General features: G+C 47.2%; 1 long non-coding RNA gene across 1 annotated transcript; it reads left to right on the top strand.

Annotated features, from left to right (window-relative positions):
- The first annotated feature begins 423 nt into the window (after nucleotides 1–423).
- LOC308186780 lies at nucleotides 424–5,600 on the top strand. Its single transcript, XR_013944293.1, has 2 exons — nucleotides 424–874; nucleotides 5,502–5,600. It is a non-coding gene; the product is annotated as an uncharacterized lncRNA (long non-coding RNA).
- Nucleotides 5,601–6,118: the final 518 nt, after the last annotated feature.

Raw genomic sequence — 6,118 nt, 5'->3', positions numbered from 1 at the left:
ATGGCACTGAAGTTGCCAAGATGGCATAAAACATGCCTGCGGACAAAAGACTTAGTCCTAACCTTACGGTTGGTTTTTGCTAAATATATACATGCAAGTATCCGCGCCCCAGTGTAAACGCCCTCGACCACCTACCCCCATACAGGCCTTGAGGAGCGGGTATCAGGCACACCCAAGTAGTAGCCCAAGACGCCTCGCTAAGCCACGCCCCCACGGGTATTCAGCAGTAATTAACATTAAGCAATGAGTGCAAACTTGACTTAGTTATAGCAACAGCCTAACTTCAAGGGTTGGTAAATCTTGTGCCAGCCACCGCGGTCATACAAGAAACCCAAATCAACCGTCCTATTGACACGGCGTAAAGAGTGGTAAAATGCCTATCCTAGCTAACTAAGATCAAAATGCAACTGAGCTGTCATAAGCCCAAGATGCACCTAAACACACCATTAAGATGATCTTAGGAACTAACGACTGATTTAAACCCACGAAAGCCAGGGCCCAAACTGGGATTAGATACCCCACTATGCCTGGCCCTAAATCTTGATACTTACTTTACCGAAGTATCCGCCAGAGAACTACGAGCACAAACGCTTAAAACTCTAAGGACTTGGCGGTGCCCCAAACCCACCTAGAGGAGCCTGTTCTACAATCGATAATCCCCGATTAACCCAACCACCCCTTGCCAACACAGCCTACATACCGCCGTGGCCAGCCCACCTCGAATGAGAGCACAACAGTGGACACAATAGCACCCCGCTAATAAGACAGGTCAAGGTATAGCCTATGGAGTGGAAGAAATGGGCTACATTCCCCATTCATAGGGCACACGGAAAGAAGCGTGAAACCACTTCTGGAAGGCGGATTTAGCAGTAAGGTGGGACAATAGAGCCTACTTTAAGCCGGCCCTGGGGCACGTACATGGTTAAACATGCCTGTTAGTAGTGTGGCGAGCCATAGTGGGAAGGCTAGGGCTATGTTCATAGATAGTTGGGTGGTTGGGGTGAATGTATATGGAAGGAGGCCTAGAAGGTTGATTGTAAGAAGTATGATTATTAGGGATGTAAATATTATGGCTCATTTGTGGCCATTTTTGTTGAGTGGGACTATTAGTTGTTTTGTGATTAGGTGAAGGAGTCATGTTTGGATAGTAGAAAGGCGGTTGTTGATTCATCGGTTGTTTGGGGACGGGAATAGTAGGGCTGGGAAGAGTAGGGATAGTAGGATTAAGGGGATGCCGAATAGATTGGGGCTGGAAAATTGGTCAAAGAAGCTTAGGTTCATGGTCAGGATCATGGTGTGGGTTTGGTAGTGAGGGAGGTCTTATTTGATGGGGGGTTGGTTGTGGTGAAGGCTAGTAGTTTTGGTTGGATGAGGAGTGCTAGGGTTAATCAGGTTATACTTATGATTGAAAATCATGGTGCGGGGTTAAGCTGTGGCATATCATTAAGGAGGGGGAAGTCCCTCTTTGGCTAGCTTAAAAGGCTAGTGCTGTTGCATAGCTTCTTAATGATTAGGATGATGATAGAAGGGACGATCAGGCCTCGAAATGTGGGAGTGGGGTTGATTCTACTACAATGGGTATGTAGCTGTGATTAGCCCCGCAAATTTCTGAGCATTGTCCGTAAAAAATCCCAGGCCGGGTGGTAATGAATGAAGTTTGGTTTAGTCGGCCTGGGATTGCGTCTGTTTTAATTCCGAGCGTTGGGACTGCTCAGGAGTGGAGTACGTCTCCTGCAGTAATGATTACGCGGATGGGGGATTCTATTGGGATAACTACGCGGTGGTCAACTTCTAGCAGTCGGAAGTGGCCGTTGGGTAAGTCTGGGGTGGGCACTATGTAGGAGTCGAATGATAGGTCTTTGAAGTCTGTGTATTCGTAGCTTCAGTATCATTGGTGGCCGATGGCTTTTAGGGTGAGGTCTGGTTCGTCGATTTCGTCCATTATGTAGAGGATTTGTAGGGATGGGAGGGCGAGGAGTACCAGGACGATAGCAGGTAGGATTGTCCAGATCAGCTCTACTTCTTGGGCGTCTACAGCATTGGACGAGAGTTTTTCTGTTAGTATGTGGGCTAAAAGGTAGAGAACTAGGCTGCAGATAGCTAGGGCAACGATTAGGGCGTGGTCGTGGAATTCAACGAGTTCTTCTATGATGGGTGATGAGGCGTCTTGGAATCCTAGTTGGGAGTGGTTGGCCACATGAGATGTACAGGATTTTTACCTGTGATTTAGTCTTGACAAGGCTATGTAATTGGTTTACTAACGTCTCATAAGAAAGAAGCATGAGCGGTTAACCTCCTGGGAGACCCAGAAAACTTCACCCCAGCAAACCCGCTAGTAACCCCACCACACATCAAGCCAGAATGATACTTCCTATTCGCCTACGCCATCCTACGTTCAATCCCAAATAAACTAGGAGGCGTATTAGCACTGGCCGCCTCCGTACTGATCCTATTCCTAATCCCATTCCTGCACAAATCAAAACAACGAGCAATAACATTCCGACCACTCTCCCAGCTCCTATTCTGAGTACTAGTCGCCGACCTCCTCGTCCTAACATGAGTAGGAAGCCAACCCGTCGAACACCCATTCATCATCATCGGCCAACTCGCTTCAATCGCCTACTTCACTATCCTCCTATTTCTCCTCCCCGCCGCAAGCGCCCTAGAAAACAAAATACTCAACTGCTAAATACTCTAATAGTTTATAAAAACATTGGTCTTGTAAACCAAAGATTGAAGACTTACCACTTCTTAGAGTACCCCAAACTCAGAAAAAAAGGACTCAAACCTTTATCTCCAGCTCCCAAAGCTGGCATTTTCAATAAACTATTCTCTGACCCTAACCCCTAAACCGCCCGAATAGCACCCCGCGACAACCCCCGCACAAGCTCCAATACAACAAACAAAGTCAACAACAGCCCCCAACCCGCCACTAAAAACATCCCTGCCCCATGTGAATAAAACATGGAAACTCCACTAAAGTCCGACCGAACAACAAACACCCCAACATTATTCACAGTAGAAACCCCGAACTTCCAAGCCCCCATAAACCCCCCAAACACCAACCCCCCAAAAACAATTGCCACAAACGCTACTGCACATCCAATCACCCGTCAATCCCCCCAAGCCCCAGGGAAAGGCTCCGCTGCTAAAGCTACTGAATAAACAAACACCACCAGCATACCCCCCAAATACACCATAAACAGCACTAAAGCCACGAACGAAACCCCAAGGCCCAGCAACCACCCGCACCCCGCCACAGACGCTAACACCAAACCAACAACCCCATAATACGGCGAAGGATTCGACGCCACACCCAAAACACCCACCGCAAAGCAAATCCCTAAAAAAAACATAAAATAAGTCATTATTCCTGCCCGGACACTACCCGAGGCCTGCGGCTCGAAAAGCCGCCATTGTTCTCAACTACAGGAACTAACCGCAAGCCCCCAATAATTCTACCCCATCTATGCCATTATGCTTAACCCTCCCCCCCCTCCCCCCCCGAGGCGGGGGTATTTGGTTATGCATATTCGTGCATAAATTTATATACCCCATATACATACATACTATAGTACCAGTAATATACATTATATACGGACTATCTTATAAGCAGGTGCTAAACCCATACATGTACACGGCCATTAAACCCTTAAACACACTCCTACCAAACCACCCGGCATGAATGTTCTAGGACCATACCCCACAACACCCAATACAACTCCACTCAAGCGCATAACAAGACCCCATTTTAATGAATGCTCACAGGACATGCTCCAACAACAACTCTCCACCACATATCTCATGCAGTTCGTATCAGACGGATTTATTAATCGTACTCCTCACGTGAAATCAGCAACCCGTTGCACATAATGTCCGGTATGACTAGCTTCAGGCCCATACGTTCCCCCTAAACCCCTCGCCCTCCTCACATTTTTGCGCCTCTGGTTCCTCGGTCAGGGCCATCCATTGGGTTCACTCACCCCTCCTTGCCCTTCAAAGTGGCATCTGTGAGTACTTTCACCTTCTCAATGCGTAATCGCGGCATGTTCCAGCTTTTTGGCGCCTCTGGTTCCTCTTATTTTTTCCGGGGTTACCTCACAGGTGGCTATTCCCAGTGATCTCGGGGGTCCCACAATCTAAGCCTGGACACACCTGCCTCACGGCCTATCCTATATTTCAAGGGTCCCTCGATGAGACGGTTGGCGTATATGGGGAATCATCCTGACACTGATGCACTTTGACCACATTCAGTTAATGTTACCTCCACCCTCCGGGTTAAATGGGGCTATTGGATGAATGCTCGTTGGACATAGCACAAAACAACAGCGCAACCCCTGCGCTTCACAAACTAAACCAGTAAACTTTCGCTAACCACCATGTAGCATAAACCTTCATCGCCCAATCCCAGCAAACTACCTCTAAAACTCCATTAATCATCCCTTCCATGACATCATCGGAACGATGTATATATACACACAAACACATACAAAATAACTTAAACTTATTAGAGAAACTCCAGTACTAAAAATAGTAAACACAAGCAATAATTTCATATACTTCACTCTCACTCACCACTCAACTATCAGCTAACCACACCCCCGTCCACATAGCTTAACACAAAGCATGGCACTGAAGTTGCCAAGATGGCATAAAACATGCCTGCGGACAAAAGACTTAGTCCTAACCTTACGGTTGGTTTTTGCTAAATATATACATGCAAGTATCCGCGCCCCAGTGTAAACGCCCTCGACCACCTACCCCCATACAGGCCTTGAGGAGCGGGTATCAGGCACACCCAAGTAGTAGCCCAAGACGCCTCGCTAAGCCACGCCCCCACGGGTATTCAGCAGTAATTAACATTAAGCAATGAGTGCAAACTTGACTTAGTTATAGCAACAGCCTAACTTCAAGGGTTGGTAAATCTTGTGCCAGCCACCGCGGTCATACAAGAAACCCAAATCAACCGTCCTATTGACACGGCGTAAAGAGTGGTAAAATGCCTATCCTAGCTAACTAAGATCAAAATGCAACTGAGCTGTCATAAGCCCAAGATGCACCTAAACACACCATTAAGATGATCTTAGGAACTAACGACTGATTTAAACCCACGAAAGCCAGGGCCCAAACTGGGATTAGATACCCCACTATGCCTGGCCCTAAATCTTGATACTTACTTTACCGAAGTATCCGCCAGAGAACTACGAGCACAAACGCTTAAAACTCTAAGGACTTGGCGGTGCCCCAAACCCACCTAGAGGAGCCTGTTCTACAATCGATAATCCCCGATTAACCCAACCACCCCTTGCCAACACAGCCTACATACCGCCGTGGCCAGCCCACCTCGAATGAGAGCACAACAGTGGACACAATAGCACCCCGCTAATAAGACAGGTCAAGGTATAGCCTATGGAGTGGAAGAAATGGGCTACATTCCCCATTCATAGGGCACACGGAAAGAAGCGTGAAACCACTTCTGGAAGGCGGATTTAGCAGTAAAGTGGGACAATAGAGCCTACTTTAAGCCGGCCCTGGGGCACGTACATACCGCCCGTCACCCTCCTCAAAAGCCACATCCCACATAACTAATACCATAAATACGCTGAAGATGAGGTAAGTCGTAACAAGGTAAGTGTACCGGAAGGTGTACTTAGAATATCAAGACGTAGCTATAACACCAAAGCACTCAGCTTACACCTGAAAGATATCTACTAGACCGGATCGTCTTGAAGCCCCCCCTCTAGCTCAACCACACAAATAGTACACCAAAACTAAAGAATTTACTAAACTAATTAAACTAAAGCATTTTACAGTCTTAGTATAGGCGATAGAAAAGACACTTAGACGCGATAGAGACCCCAGTACCGTAAGGGAAAGATGAAATAGCAGTGAAACAATCAAAGCGACAGACAGCAAAGATCAACCCTTGTACCTTTTGCATCATGGTTTAGCGAGAACAACCAGGCAAAGTGAACTAAAGTTTGCCCCCCCGAAACCCAAGCGAGCTACTTTCAAGCAGTTAAAGAGAGCGAACCCGTCTCTGTTGCAAAAGAGTGGGATGACTTGTCAGTAGAGGTGAAAAGCCAACCGAGCTGGGTGATAGCTGGTTACCTGTGAA

This window comes from Anser brachyrhynchus (genome assembly GCF_964034855.1).
Source record: "Anser brachyrhynchus genome assembly, contig: SCAFFOLD_39, whole genome shotgun sequence".
NCBI lineage: Eukaryota > Metazoa > Chordata > Aves > Anseriformes > Anatidae > Anser > Anser brachyrhynchus.
Note: the sequence above shows the minus strand (reverse complement) of the source record. Positions and strands in the feature narration are given on the sequence as shown.